The sequence below is a fragment of the Mirounga leonina genome, unplaced genomic scaffold, assembly GCF_011800145.1.
Source record: "Mirounga leonina isolate KUSES-001 unplaced genomic scaffold, KU_Mleo_1.0 Mir_101664, whole genome shotgun sequence".
NCBI classification, from domain to species: Eukaryota; Metazoa; Chordata; class Mammalia; order Carnivora; family Phocidae; genus Mirounga; species Mirounga leonina.
The window spans coordinates 18,542,798-18,559,532 of record NW_023270175.1 but is presented as its reverse complement, the minus strand read 5'-3'; the positions used below and the strand labels follow the sequence as shown (position 1 = coordinate 18,559,532).

At 35.4% G+C, this 16,735-nt stretch overlaps 2 pseudogenes; one reads left to right on the top strand and one right to left on the bottom strand.

Moving 5' to 3' along the window:
• Nucleotides 1-2,598: 2,598 nt before the first annotated feature.
• Nucleotides 2,599-4,443, top strand: LOC118011093 (annotated as a pseudogene).
• A 10,480-nt stretch (nt 4,444-14,923) lies between these two features.
• On the bottom strand, nt 14,924-16,045 carry LOC118012822 (annotated as a pseudogene).
• Between the last annotated feature and the right edge of the window lie 690 nt (nt 16,046-16,735).

Sequence of the window (16,735 nt, the reverse complement as noted above, 5' to 3'; positions counted from 1 at the left end):
TCCTGCTTTCTCTCTCTCAAATAAATAAATAAAAATCTTAAAAAAATACAAATGCTTGTGATTTGAAAGACACTATCAAGAAAGTGAAAAGACAACTCACAGAATGAGGAAAATATTTGAATATCATATATCTGATAAGGTAGGTTTTTTTAAAGATTTTATTTATTTATTTGAGATAGAGAGAGAGTAGGAGCAGGGGAGCAGAGAGAGAGGGAGAAGCAGGCTCCCTGCTGAGCAAGGAGCCTGATGTGGGGCTTCATCCCAGGACTCCAGGATCATGACCTGAGCTGAAGGCAGATGCTTAACCGACTGAGCCACCCAGGTGCTCCTAAGAAGGTAGTTTTACCTAGCATATATAAAAAACTATCATGACTCAATAATAAAAAGACAAACTTACTTTATTTTTTATTTATTTATTTTTATTAAGTTCAATTAGCCAACATATAATATATCATTAGTTTTTGATGTAGTGTTCAAGGATTCATTAGTGCGTATAACACCCAGCACTCATCACCCTCCTTAATACCCATCATCCGGTCACCCCATCCCCCACCCCTCTCCCTTCTGTAACCCTCATTTTGTTTCCTGGAATCCAGAGTCTCTCATGGTTTGTCTCCCTCTCTGATTTCTTCTCATTCAGTTTTCCCTCCCTTCCCCCATGGTCCTCCGCACTATTCCTTATGTTCCATATATGAGTGAAACCATATGATAATTGTCTTTCTCTGCTTGACTTATTTCACTTGGCATAATCCCCTCCAGTTCCATCCATGCCAATGCAAATGGTAGATATTCATCCTTTCTGATGGCTGAGTAATATTTCATTGTATATATGAACTACATCTTCTTTATCCATTCATCTGTTGAAGGGCATCTCAGGTCCTTCCACAGGGAGCTATTGTGATATTGCTGCTATGAACACTGGGATTCATGTGCCCCTTCTTTTCACTACATCTGTATCTTTGGGGTAAATTCTTAGTAGTGCAATTGCTGGGTCATAGGGTAGCTCTATTATTAATGTCTTGAGGAACCTCCATACTGTTTTACAGAGTGGCTGTACCAGCTTCCATTCCCACCAACAATGTAAGAGGGTTCCCCTTTCTCCACATCCTCACCAACACTTGTTGTTTCCTGTCTTGTTAATTTTTGCCATTCTAACTGGTATAGGAGGTATCTCATTGTGGTTTTGATTTGTATTTCCCTGGTGGCTAGTGATGTTGAACATTTTTTCATGTGTCGGTTAGCCATTTGCATATCTTCTTTGGAGAAGTGTCTGTTCATGTCTTCTACACATTTCTTGACTTGATTATTTGTTTTTTGGGGGTTGAGTTTGAGAAGTTCTTCATAGATCTTGGATACTAGCCCTTTATCTGTAATGTCATTTGCAGATGTCTTCTCCCATTCTGTGGGTTGCTTCTCAGTTTTGTTGACTGTTTCCTTTGTTGTGCAAAAGCTTTTTATCTTGATGAAGTCCCAAAAGTTCATTTTTGCTTTTGTTTCCCTTGCCTTTAGAGACCTGTCTTGAAAGTAGTTGCTGAGGCCAATGTCAAAGAGGTTACTGCCTATGTTCTCAGGATTTTACTGTATTCCTTTCATCCATTTTGAGTTTAGAAACATTTAGGTCTTTCATCCATTTTGAATTACAAACTTACTTTAAAATGGACTGAGCAACTGAATAGATATTTCTCCAAAACAATAAACTAATGGCCAATAAACATATGAGAAGATGCTTGACATCTTTAGCTATCAAGGAAATATAAATCAAAACCACCATGAGATGTCATATCATACTTAATATAATGCCTATAATAAAAAAGTCAGATACTAATTAGTGTTTGTGATCATGTGGAAAAGTATAAGCTCTCCTACACTGCTGGTTTGAATGTAAAATGCCTCAGACATTTTGGAAAACAGCTGAAAGTTCCTTAAATGATTAAACATAGTATTATCATATTTCCAAGCTTTTCCATTTCTAGATATATAACCAAGGGAAATGAAAACATAAGTCTTTCCAAAAACATATTCAAGATTTTTTTAGCAGCATATTTCTTAATAGTCAAAGATGGGAAAAATCCAAATGTCTGTTAACTGATGAATGGATAAACAAAATGTGCTCTCTCTAAGAAATGTATTAACCTTGAAAACAATATATAAAGAAAATGAAATTGGTCACAAAAGTTAACATATTTTATGCTTCCATTCATAATATGCAAAAGAGGTAATAAATCCATAAAGACAAAAATATATTCGTGGTTTCTTAGGGCTTGTGGGGAATGGTCTGAAGATGTGCTATTTGAAGGATATGGGATTCTGTTTGTGCTGATGAAAATATTCTAAATTGATATCTATTATGTTTGTACCTATCAGTGGATATACAAAGAAGCATCATGTTATATACTTTAAATGGGTAAATTTTATGGTATGTGAAATTTGTCTCAATAAAGTTGTTTAAAAATAATTGTAAGAAGGGGAAAAGACAAATGTTCTGAGTGATGCTGGAACTGAGTTACAGGAATCCCCACTCAGACCCAGACTTGTATCTGGTGCTTAGCTTCTCCCCTTACAAAGGGAAGGGTATTTTCATCATCCCATAAACATCAGATGAACAGAGTAGAAGAAACCAGTTCGCTGGGACAAGGACATAGCTTTGTAGCTTCACTTGGTACTAAAGCTTGGTCTCTGCTTCAAGTTCACAGGTTTATCAAAGCTGTTCATAGGTATAATTTGCCTTACTCTGCTTATGTTTCACCAAGCAGGAAATGCATATGGCTCAGAAACCATACTCTTTAAAATCTCTCTGATATTCTCTGAGGACTATTTTTGCTATGGCTAGATTGTTACATAGGGGGAAATCATCCCTGAAATTGCCTCAGTGGGCCTTAGGCTCTCTGAAAGGAGGCAAGATTCACAGGTTGAGGACAGTGTGTTTAGGGGAATTGGGGACAACCTGGTAGCTCTGCCTGAGTGTCAACATGAGAACTTTGGAATCCTGTGGTTGTAAAACATCCAGAGGTGCTTGTTGTCTTACAAAGTGACCAAGTTTCCTTTATTTTGTTGAAGTTTGGAAGAGCATACTGTAGAAATATTTAACACATATGTATTAGATATTCCAGCTATAATTTTTGACAATGGACCAAGACTCTGCAAAGCAGCCATATCTGGAGAGATTGGACCTCATCATGTCATCAGTTTTGTCATGGGGCATCCAAAATTAAATATGCTTTTGTCAGGGGCCTATTAGAAAAAGTACTTTATAGGGAAGAAACCCTGTAGAAGTATGAGGTCTTGCATTTACACTACCCCCATGAGTATGGACTGGTAATAGGATATGATGACAGGGAGAAACTCTGAAAGTATCTTTTTGAGTGGGAGCTGGAAGTAAAACCCTATCAATGGGCTGTGCTCATGACTAAATCCTTCTTGGACCCAAGAGAGATTTGAGAAAAAATAGCAGAAGTGATGTTTGAGACCTTCGATGTGCCTGCCTTCTACCTGTCTAACCATGCAGTGGTAGCTGTATAGCTCTATACAGCTATACAGCTCTACCTCTGTCATGGGACTAATGGTGGACAGTGGGGATGGGGTTCCTTGCACTGTCCCTATCTTTGAAGATTATTCCCTACCTAATGCTCTCACCAAGCTCTAAATGGCAAGAAAGGACATCACAGAGCATATCACCTGGCTCCTCCTCACTAGTGTGAGCACCTTCCCTCATATATTTGACAAGTCTTACTGGGTGATATCAAAGAGAAGCTGTGTTATGTGGCCTTGGAGCCAGAGAAAGAACTATGTAAGAGGCCAGATGATATCATGCCAACTGAGAGAATATAAACAGCCAATTGAAAATGTCATCTATATTGAGAACCAGCTGTACCAGATGCCTGAGATTCTTTTTGCACCTGTCCAGCTGGGTATCCACAATCTGGGACTCTCAAAAACAGTCTCCAGCAGCATTACGAAGGGTAGCACTAAAATTCAGAAGAATCTTTTTGTGAAAATTGTGCTGTTTAGGGGCATCACTTGCTTCTCTGGGCTTGAGGAAAGTCTTATGAAAGAACTGGAATAGCTGGCTTCCAAAGGGACTCCCCATCAGTATCACAGCTTCTTCTGATGTGTTTATCTGTGTGGATTGGTGCATCCATTGAGACTTCTCTGAACAATTTTAAACAGATGGGGATTATCTGTGAAAGTCTTAAGGAGTTTGGGAGATTTATCATTTAGAAAAGATGATTTTTAAAAACCTCACATGGTGGGGACAAGTCTAAATGTCAGATCATAGGAACACCAGTGGGAGATGATATTGTTCTTCAAGCAAGATATTTAGTAAAAGTATTTTGCCATTTTGGGTTTCAGTTCACTCTTGGTGGCACATTGTTGTAACCACTGCTGTATAAATATCAGTGTCTCCACTTTCAACTCTTTTGGGTGTATATTTAAGAGTGGAATTTCTGGGTCATATGTTAATTTTATGTTTAAATGTTTGAGGAACTACCAAAATGCTTGGTTAGCAGCTGCACCATTCATTTTACATTCCTAACCACAAAGCATGAGGGTTCTTTTTCTTCACATATTTGCCTACACTTGTTATTTCCTGTTTTTGAATAATAGCCATTCTAAAGTATATGAACAGGTATCTCGTGTTTTGATTTGCATTTCCCTAATGATTAGTGATATTCAGTATCTTTTAATATGTTTATTTTCCATTTGCATATTCTCTTTGGAGAAATATCTATTCAAGGCTCTGGCCCAATTTTTAATTGGGTTGTTTGTTATTTTTGTCGTTGAGTTGTCAGAGTTGTTTATATATTCTGGCTATATAACCATTATCATATATGTGGGTTTTCTTACTATTTTTTTTGGATTGACTTTTCACTCTCTGAACAATGGCCTTTGATGCATAAGAGAATTTAATTTTAATGAAGTACAATTTAACAATGTTTTCTTTTGCTACGTGTACTTTTGGTGTCATTTCTAAGAAACCATTGCCAAATTGAAGGTCGTGAATATTTGCCCTTATGTTTTCTTCTAAGAGGTTTATATAGTGTCAGTTTTTAAGTTTGTTTTTAATCCATTTTGAGTTAATATTTATATATGTTATAAGTAATCTAACTTCATTCTTCTGCATGTGGAGATCTAGGTTTCCCAAGGTCATTTGTTAAGAAGACACTTCCAATTGTATACTCTTGGCAGCCTAGTAGAAAATTGATTGAGTGTACACATATGGACTTATTTCTGGAATATATATTTTATTCCATGGATCTGTAAGCCTATCCTTATGCCACTACCACACTGTTTTGATTGCTACAACTTGGTAGTAAATTTTGAAATTGGGAAGTGTGAGTCTTCCAACTTTGTTCTACTTTTTCAAGATTGCCTTGGTTATCCAAGGTCTCTTTAAATTCCTTATGAATTTTTGGGGCGCCTGGGTGGCTCAGTCGTTAAGCGTCTGCCTTCGGCTCAGGTCATGATCCCAGGGTCCTGGGATCGAGCCCCACATTGGGCTCCCTGCTTGGCAGGAAGCCTGCTTCTCCCTCTCCCGCTCCCCCTGCTTGTGTTCCCTCTCTCGCTGTCTCTCTCTCTCTGTCAAAAAAAAAAAAAAAAACTTAAAAAAAAATTCCTTATGAATTTTAGATTATGTTTCTCAATTTCTGTAAAACCACCATTAAGATTTTAATGAATCTTAAATTATTAATGTTGAATTTGTATATCATTTTCAGTAATACTGTTGTCTAAGCAATACCAAGTTCTCCAGTTCATTCAGACAGAATATATTTTTTTTCTTATTCACTTTTTTTATGTCCAATTAGCCAACATATATATAATACAGCATTAGTTTTTGATTGATGTAGTGTTCAATGATTCATTAGTTGCATATAACACCCAGTGCTCATCACCACACATGCCCTCCTTATATTTTCATTTTTAAGGTACTCTTTGTTCTGTTTTATTTTTCAACAATGTTTTACAGTTTTCTGTGTACTAGTCTTGTGCCTCCTTAATCAAATTTATTCCTAAATATGCTTTCTCTTCTTTTTGATGCTACTGTATACTGACTTTGTTTTCTTAATTTCGTTTTCAGGCTCTGGGCTAATTTTAACTACATGTTTCAACTCTATATATTATCTATTGACTATTATAAAGATGAGGAAATTAGCATAGTAACACTTCCTTCATTGTCTCCTTCCTCCTATCATGAGAGAGTTGTGATTCTGGACAATCCTTAGCCTAAATTTGTGTTTATTGACTTATTTACCAAATTTATGTCTTCTCCCCGGGGGAAAATTCTCTCATCAAATTCTGACCTTCAAAAATTATGTGGGAAATCATGTTGAACCCTGTTAAGTCAGTATTTTTCTATGTTGTGACCTGGAAAATGCTAATTATCCTTTCTTCTTCAAGTTGCCATTGCTCACCACTCTTTGTCAGCTAGGAAACTAATAAACACACACACACACGATGTTCCATTGATATGATTTCTCCTTCACCTCCACATCCTTTGCTTTTCTTCCATAAAGATCTGATCTGTAGAAATAGTCCCCATTTCTCCTTTGGTATTGTTCATGTTCTCAGGTTTAATTATTTAGATTACTACTTATCCAGATTATTATTGCATATGTCTACTATAACTCTGAATTTTACTTTTGGAGAAAGCTGTATCATACTGTAAATATGAAATTATATCTGCATATAAATATTATCTCTCGTTTTTGTCCTTATTGTATTTTGTGTCAGTTTGTGACATTGTTTTAAATTGATGATAGAGTGTTATCTATTACTATTTTGGGGGATACTTTTCAAAAGAAGGAAGTGGAGTTAAGAATAGCTACATTTCTAACTTGAAATTTGAAACTCAACTGCTTGTTAAACTATATATTTATAATATATCATGACATGTATTACAAACCTGCTTTATTTTTCTCTTCATTATCATCAGCATTCCTGCCATTTTCTTTTTTCAGATGAATTATGAATCAGTCTGTTATTTTCCACAAAAAGCATTCTAAACTTCATTAGGATTATATTTAATTCATACATTTATTTGTAGAGTTTTTAACTTTATAATAGTAAATCTTCCAGTGCAGGAATATTCCATGACTTTCTATTTACTCAGGAAAACTTCATAGATTGTTTTTCATTTAGGTCATTCAAATTTAATCTTAGATTTAGTTTCACATTTTTTATGGTATTGTACTGTTATGAATAGGAGATACGTCTATAATATTTTCAAATTGACCATTGCAAGTGCATAGGTAATCTATTTTTATGATAATCTCATATTTCACACTTTTCCAGACAATTCTAAAATATTTTGTAATCATTCTATTAGATTTTTAAGTAGATGATCACAATTGCAAAAAGCCATAGTTTTGTCTCTTTCTTTCTAGTATAGAATATTTATTTATTTTTCATTACTTAGTGAAATAGTAAATAGTATTGGAATATTAGTGTGATATATGGTGCTCATATATTTCCTTTTGCTTTATTAAGAAAAATTCCCATATTTCTCAATTAAGTATAATATTTACCAGAAATTTATGAAAGTTACTATCATAAAATTTTAGAAATTTAGAAATATTTTTCTATTTTTTAAAAAAAATTAGGAAATGGTAAAATTTACAAAATGCAATTCTGGCATCTACTAAGGCAGCCATATTTTTCTCCTTTATTCAATTCATGTGGACAAATATTATTAATAGGTGGCTATATTTGGTGATCTAATATTTTATTTAAGAACATTAAATCTAATCCTAAGTGAGTTTGGTATAAAAAGTATTTTTTTTGTTAAATTTATTCCTAAGTATCTTATTCTTTTTAATGCTATCATACAGTGTGGCCTGGAGAGCTCAGTGAAGAGCAGATTGTGATCTCTCTGTTTTGAGACAGAGGTTTGGATGCAGTCACTTCTACTGTACACTCTATAAAAACTGAAGTTTTATAACTGAGGATGTGATGGCTTCAGAGAATGAGTTTGGAATCCGCATATCTCTAGGGACAGTGACATCCATGATTTTGTCTTTTCATAATTCTTTCTCATTCATCTTCTTAAATAAATACTATATTCTTATATTCCTAAAAATTTTAGAGTTGTATTCTTCAATTTTGATTCATTAAGCTATCTGAAAATTTATACACATTATTTAAGAAATGAGTCCAATTTAAATATTTTTATTTTCTTTCAGCCTTAATGAAATATGATTGACAAATCAAAATTATATGTATATAGGCTGTACATTGTACCTTTTTTAAGGTAAACAAAATTGTGGTTTAATATACACATGCACTGTAAGATGATTATCACCATCAAGTTAATTAATACATTCATCATCTCATATAGTTATCTTTTTTGTGTGTGTGGTAAAAAGACTTAAGATTTTTCTCAAAAAAATTTCAAGTATATAATACAATGTCATTAACTATAGGCACATGATGTACATTACACTCCTGGAATTTATTCATCTTATAACTGAAATTTTGTATCCTTTGACCAACATCTCCCCATTTCCCCCACCACCCAGCATCTGACAACCACCATTTGACTCTCTGGTTTTAGGTGTTTGATTTTGATTCCACCTATGAGTATTCCACAATACAGTATTGTCTTTCTGTGTCTGGATTATTTCACTCAGCATAGTGTTCTCCAGGTTCATCCATGTTGTCACAAATGGCAAGATTTTCTTCTTTTTATGACTAAATTATATTCAACTGCATATATTATAGATATAATACATGTAGATATAGATACATATAGATATATATTGTAATAGATATATATGTAACATGTAATATATAATAAATACATAGTGTAATAGATATGTAATAATAATATATAATGCATAGATATATAGATATCTATTATAATATATATTATATTTATATATATAATATTTTCTTTGTCTATCAACAACAGATATTTAGGTTGTTTCCATATCTTGGCTATTGTTATTCATAATAGCATTATTATTAATACTGTTAATAACATTATTCATGCTGCAGTGGACATGGGAATGTACATATCTGTTTGAGATCCTGATTTAATTTCCTTTAGATATATACCCAGAAGTGGGATTGCTAGATCATATGGTATTTCTATTTTTAATTTTTTGAGGAGAATTCATACTGTTTTCCATAATAGCTGTACTAATGTACATCCTCACAAACTGTATAAGGGTTCCATTTTCTCTACACACTTGCCAAAACTTATCTCTTGTGTTTTTGATAATAGACATTCTATCAAGTGTAAGGTAATTTCTCATTGTGATTTTGATTCCATGATGGTTACTAATGTTGAACACCTTTTCATATACCTGGTGGCCATTTGTAGGTCTTCTTTGTAGAAATGTCTATTCAGACACTTTGCCCATTTTTAAACTGTGTCATTTGTTACTTTGCTATTGGTTCATAGGTGTTCCCAATATATTTTGGATATTATCCTCTTATCAAATATACAGTTTGCAAATATTTTTTTCCATTCAAAAGATGGCCTTTTCATTTTGATTGTTGCCTTTACTGTAGAAAAGCTTTTTAATTTTATGTAGTTCCATGGTTGATTTTTTTCTTTTGTTGCCTTGCTTATGGTGTCATATCCAAAAATTCATTGTCAAGACCCATGTCAAGTAGCTTTTTCTTTATGTCTCTTTTAGGAGTTTTATGGTTTTGGGTATTACACTTAAGTCTTTAATCCATTTGGAGTTAATTTTTGTTAAGGATCCAGTTTCATTCTTTTGCATGTGGTTATCCAGTTTTGCCAAAGATATTGAAGAGACTATCCTTTCCCCATTGTGCATTTTTGGCAACCTTGACAAACATTAATTGACTGGATATGTGAGGAATTATTCCTGGGCTCTTAATTCTGTTCTATTGGTTTATGTGTCTGTTTTTATGCCATTACCATACAGTTTTCATAGCTTTGTAATAACAGTTTGAAATGAGGAAGTGTGATGTCTCCATCTTTGTTCTTTCTCAAGATTGCTTCAGCTATTCAGGGTCTTTTTTGGTAGCATATGAATTTTAAGATTGCTTTTTCCTGTTTCTGTGAAAAATGCCATAGGAATTATATTGAATTTTAGATTGCTTTGGGTAGCATGGAGAATTTAACAAAATTAATACTTTCAATCCATAAACATGGGATACTTGCCATTTATTTGTGTCTTCTTTCATTTCTTTCATAAATGCCTTGTAGTCTTATAGTTTTCAGTGTATAGATTATTAACCTCTATTGTTAAATTTATTCCTAAGTATCTTATTCTTTTTAATGCTATCATACAGTGTGGCCTGGAGAGCACAGTGAAGAGCAGACTGTGATCTCTCTGTTTTGAGACAGAGGTTTGGATGCTGTCACTTCTGCTCTGACTCAGAAAGCCACAAGGGAAAGCTGCCAGAGAACAAAATCCCCCCAAAAAATGGTTTTCACTGAGCCTATCCCCTCACCCACAGGGGGCAGGGCAACTCTGCCCAAGCAGGGTTGCCTGAGTAACAGCCCAGCAGGACCCTCCCCCAGAAGACAGGCTGGAAGAACAAGAGTATGACAACCCTAAGTTCCCTATAAAGCATGTGTATCCTGTTTAGGTTGTGGTTAATACTTTGGACTCTGTACATTCCCTCAACCACCCCTCAACAGAATGACTAAGAGGAGGAACCCCCAACAAAGAAAAGAATCAGAGACTGTGGCCTCTGCCACAGACCTAATGGATATGGATATAACCAAGATGTCAGAAATAGACTTCAGAGTAACAATTATGAAGTTGTTATGTATGCGTGAGAAAAATATTAATGACAATATAGAATCTCTAAGGGCAGAAATGAGATCTAATCAGGCCGAACTTAAAAATGTTATGAATGAAATGCAATCTAAACTGGATCCTCTGACTGCCAGGGTAAACGAGGCAGAACAAATTAGTGAGCTAGGAGATAGATGATAAAAAAGAAGGAAACCAAGGGGCCATGGGAAAAACAGATTAAAGCCCAAGGGATCAAACTGAGAGAAATTAATGACTCAATGAAATGTTCCCATATCAGAATGATTGGGATCCCTGAGGGGGTGGAGAGAGAGAGAGGTCTAGAAGATATACTTGAGTAAATTGTAGCTGAGAACTTCCCTAATCTGGGGAAGGAAATAAGCATTCGTGTCCAAGAGGCAGAGAGGACTCCTCCCAAGATCAATGAGAACAGACCTACACCACAACATATAATAGTACAATTAGTAAATCTTAGATCCAAGGAAACAATCCTGAGAACGGTGAGGGGGAAGAGATTTCTTATGTACAGAGGGAGGAACATCAGAATAATGTCAGACCTGTCCACAGAGACCTGGCAAGCCAGAAAGGGCTGGCAAGACATATTCAGGGAACTAAATGAGAAGAACATGCAGCCAAAGATACTTTATCCAGGAAGGCTGTCATTCAGAATGGATGGAAAGGCAAGGAGCTTCCAAGACCAGCAGAGACTTCAATGCTATTATAAATAAAATTGGTTTCTTAATCTTATTTTTGGTCAGCTCATTGATAGCATATAGAAATAGAAATGATTTTTGTATATTAAGTTTGTGTCCTGCAGCTTTACTGAATTTATTTGTTAGTCCTAACATTTTTAAAATTTTTTTTAAGATTTTATTTATTTATTTGAGAGAGAGAGAATGAGAGAGAGCACATGAGAGGGGGGAGGGTCAGAGGGAGAAGCAGACTCCCTGCCGAGCAGGGAGCCCTTGCGGGACTCGATCCCGGGACTCCAGGATCATGACCTGAGCCGAAGGCAGTCACCTAACCAACTGAGCCACCCAGGCGCCCCCATTTTTTTTTTTAATTTTTAAGGTTTTGCATATTTAAGATTATGTGAACTGGAGATAAATTCGACTAATCCTTTTCTCATTTGGACCCTCTTAATATTTTTTCCCTAATTGTTCTGTGCAGGACATCCAGTATTATGTTGAATGGAAGTGGTGAGAGTGGTCATCATTATCTTTTTCCTGATCTTAGGGGTAAAGCTTTCAGCTTTTTTACTAATAAGTATGATGTTAGCTGTGGGCTTGTCCTATATGGCCTTTATTATATTAATGTATATTATTTCTATAACTATTTTATTAGAATTTTTGTCATGAAAGGATGTTCACTTTTGTAAAATAGCTTTTTCCTCATCTATTGAGATGATCATATGTTTTTTATCTTTCATTTTATCTTTCATTCTATTAATGTGGTATCACATTTATTGATTTACATGCATTGAACCATTCTTCCATCCCAGAGATAAATTCCAGTTGATCATGTTGTATGATCCTTTAATTTTATTTTATTTTCATATTTTTGTATGATCCCTTCAATGTGCCCTTGAATTTGTTTCTATATTTTGTTGAAAATTTTTGCATCAATATTCATCAGGGATGTTGGCATATAGTTTTCTTTTCTTGTAGTGCCCTTATGTGACTTTGGTATCAAGATAATGCTGGCCTTGTAAAATGAATATTAGAGTTTTTCCTCCTCTTCGAATTTTTAGAAGATTTTAAGAAGGATTGACATCAACTGTTCTTTAAGTGTGGTAGAATTCACCTGTGAAGTCCTGGGCTTTTTTTTCTTGGGAGGATTTTGATTACTGATTCAATCTCCTTACTCTTTATTAGTCTGTTCAGATTTTCTATTTCTTCATGTTTCAGTCCTAGTAGATTGTATGTTTCTAGGAATTTATGTTGTCTAATTTGGTGGCATAAATTTTTTCATAACAGTCTCTCATGATACTCTATTTCTGTTGTAACATTTCTTCCATTATATTTTATTATTTGAGTCCTCTTTTTTTCTTGGTAAGTGTATCTAGAGGTTTGTCAGTTTTGTTTATTTTTTAATAAGCCAACCCAGTCTTTGGTATTTTCTATTCTTTTCTTTTTCTTTTAAATATTTTATTTATTTATATGACAGAGAGAGACAGCCAGAACAGGAACACAAGCAGGGGGAGTGGGAGAGGGAGAAGCAGGCTTCCCGCTGAGCAGGGAGCCCGATGTGGGACTCGATCCCAGGACCCTGGGATCATGACCTGAGCCGAAGGCAGACGCTTAACAACTGAACCACCTGGTGCCCTTCTTTTTCTTTTTTTAATTTAAATTCAATTAGCCAACTTATACTGTTTTCTTATTCTCTATTTCATTTATTTCTGTTTTACACATTATTTTCTTTCTTATGCTAACTTTGGGTTTAGTTTGTTCTCCTAATTCCTTGAGGTGTAAAGTTAGGTTGTTTATTTGAGATATTTATTTTTTCTTAGCATATGCATTTATCACTATGAACTTCCCTCTTAGAACTGTTTATGGTGCATCCCATAAGTTTTGAGATGTTGTACTTCCATTTTTGTTTGTTTCAAACGTTTTTTTAAGTTTCCCTTTGGTTTCTTCTTTGAACCATTGGTTGTTCAGAAATGTGTTATTCAATTTCCACATATTTGTAGATTTTCAAGTTTTATTTCTGTTATTGAATTTTAGTTTCATACCATTGTGGTTAGAAAAGACAGTTGGCATGATTTAAATCTTTTTAAATTTGCTAAGACTTGTTTTGTGAGCTAGCATATTATCTGTGCCAGAGAGTGTTCCATGAGTACTTAAGAAGTGTGTATATTTTACTGCTGTTGGAAGGAATGATCTTTATGTTTATTAGGTTTACATGATCTAAAGTATGGTTGAAGTCCAATGTTTCCCTATTGATTTTATGTCTGGATGATCTACCCATTGTTGAAATACCATTACTGTATTTTTCTTTTTTAAGATTTTATTTATTTATTTGACAGAAAGAGACACAGCGAGAGAGGGAACACAAGCAGGGGGAGTGGGAGAGGGAGAAGGAGGCTTCCCGCCAAGCAGGGGGCCTGATGTGGGGCTCAATCCCAGGACCCTGGGACCATTACCTGAGCTGAAGGCAGACACCCAACGACTGAGCCACCCAGATGCCCATTATTATTGTATTTTTCTACTTCCCCCTTCAATTCTGTTAGTATTTGTTTAATATATTTGTCATCTCTGATAATGAGTGCACATATATTTGCAACTGTTTTATGCTCTCAATGTATTTATTCCTTTATCATAGTATAATGGTCTTCTTTGTCTCTTATAGTTTTTGACTTGAGGTATGTCTTGTCTGATATAACTATCTTTTTTGTCTTTTAGTTTTCATTTACATAGGTTATCTTTTTCCATCCCTTCTCTTTGAGCTAATTATCTATCTATCATCTATCTATCTATCTATCTATCTATCTATCTATCTATCTATCTATCCTTATATCTATATATCCTTAAAGCTCAAGTGAGTCTCTTATATACAGCATATAGTTGGACCTTGTTTTTTTCTTTTCGTTAAGATGTGCACTTTATTGAACTGGTCTCAAGTCAGTGAGTCAGTGTACTGGTAAGCCCTGGCAGCTTCCATGCCTCAACCATACTCCCAGGGAGACCAAAAGCCTTCATACATCTCAAGTTGTGGGGAGGGGGGGCATAGAAGGGGGCCATGATGGCAGACCATTCAAAATAAAACAAAAATAACAAGTATTAAAATGAAGATTTTTTTTAATGGACTGCATAATTTACACAAAAGCAATGCTATCACCCTCTCCTGTGTGAGCTCCACAAGTACTGGCCTTTCTATCTCAGGGAGAAATGGAGTGGCTTTTGGGAAGGCAAGGGACTTCCTGTAACAATGAATCTCATGATATTTGGAGTGACTATTTTAGAAAAAGAACAATGTATAAAGTCCTTGACCACACTGTAACACTTTGGGGATGCTCTCCCCAACCAACTGCTGTTACCTTTACTGTTCTAGTCTTTAAATCCTGAGTCAATCACCAAAAACAAAATGAAAAATAAAATAAAGCAAAGCAAAAAAAAAACCAAAATAAAAAGAAATTTTAAAAAGTCAAAGACCAAAACACATAAAGCCATGCCAATCTCATTTTGTTTTCTGTGCAAGTTAGGTTTTGTCAAGAAGGGGTGTGACTAAAGTAACAGTCTGCCTAAAAGCATTTGCAGTGGATGATGAAGAGACCTTACTTGTGGTACTCCTGCTTGCTGATCCACATCTGCTGGAAGGTGGATAGTGAGACCAGAGTGAAGCTGCTGATCCACACAGAGTACTTGTGTTCAGAGGGTGTGATGATCTTGATCTTCATTGTGCTGGGTGCCAGGACAGTGATCTGCATCCTGTCAGTGATGATGGGGTATATGGTGGCCCCACCAGACAGCACTTTCTTGGTGTAGAGGTCCTTGCAGATGTTTATATCACACTTCATGATGGAGTTGAAGGTAGTTTCACAGATACCACAGGATTCCATGCCCAGGAAGGAAGGCTGGAAGAGTGCCTCAGGGCAGTAAAACTGCACATTGTCAATCGTGATGACCTGCCCATCTGGCAGCTCCTAACTCTTCTCCAGGGAGGAGCTGGAAGCCACAGTGGCCATCTCCTGCTCAAAGTCCAGGGCAATGTAGCACAGCTTCTCCTTGATGTCACACATAATTTCCTGCTCAGCAATGGTGGTGAAGCTGTAGCCATGCTCCATGAGGATCTTCATGAGGTAGTCCATCAGGTCCCAGCCAGCCAAATCCAGATGCAGGATGGCATGGAGAAGGGTGTACCCCTCGTAGATATGCACAGTGTGGGTGACCCAGTCACCAAAGTCCAACACAATGCCAGTGGTATAATGAGAGGAGTACAGGACAGCATGGTCTGGATGGCCACCTACATGACTGGGATGTTGAAAGTCTCAAACATGATCTGGGTCATCTTCACATGGTTGGCCTTGGGCTTCAGGATGGCCTTGGTTAGTAGCATGGGGTGCTGCTTGGGGACCACATGCAAATCATTGCAGAAGTTGTGGTACCATATCTCCATGTCATCCCAGTTGGTGATGATACCATGCTCGATGAGGTACTTCAGGGTCAGGATGCCCTTCTTGCTCTGGGCCTCATCACCCATGTAGGAGTCCTCTGGCCCATGCCCACCATCACACCCTGGTGCCAGGGGTGCCCCACGGTGGAGGGGAAGACAGCCCTGGGGGCATCCTGGGTTGTGAAGCCAGCCTTGCACATGTTTATTAAATCATTTCAGCCATTCAATGCCTTTTGATTGGAGAATTTAAACCATTTACATTTAAAATAATTATTGCTATATAAGAACTTAGTAGTACTATCTTATTAATTATTAAATATAATTATATATAATTAAATTTGTATGTATTTATAAATGTATTTATATATTAAAATATATTACATATATACATATGTATAATTGGTATTTGTCTCATGTTTGTCTATCATCTTATTCATTTCTACCTTAATTTTAAGTGATTTAAAATATCTTTAGTATTCTATTTTATTTTTTCTAATGGTGTATTACATCTACTTTTTAGCATTTTTATTGATTTCTCTAGGGATCAACATGTGTATCCTTTTTAGAATTAATATTTTACCCTTTCACATAAAACGTAAGATTCTTATAGGAATTGAGGTCCATTTACCCCCATTAATTATTCTGTTGTTTTTCATATCTAGTCCCATGAGTATTTTAAAACAAAATACAAAAAAAAAAAAAAAACTTTGAAAAGTCAGTTGTTTTTATAGAAATTAAGAGAAAAAATAGTCTTTTATATTTAACCACATATTAACCATTTCTGGCATTTTTATTCCACCTGGAGATTTGAGATTCCATCTAATATGGTTGTCCATTATCCTAAAAAATTTCCTCCAGCATTATTTATTAAGGGTATTCTTGTAATTAAT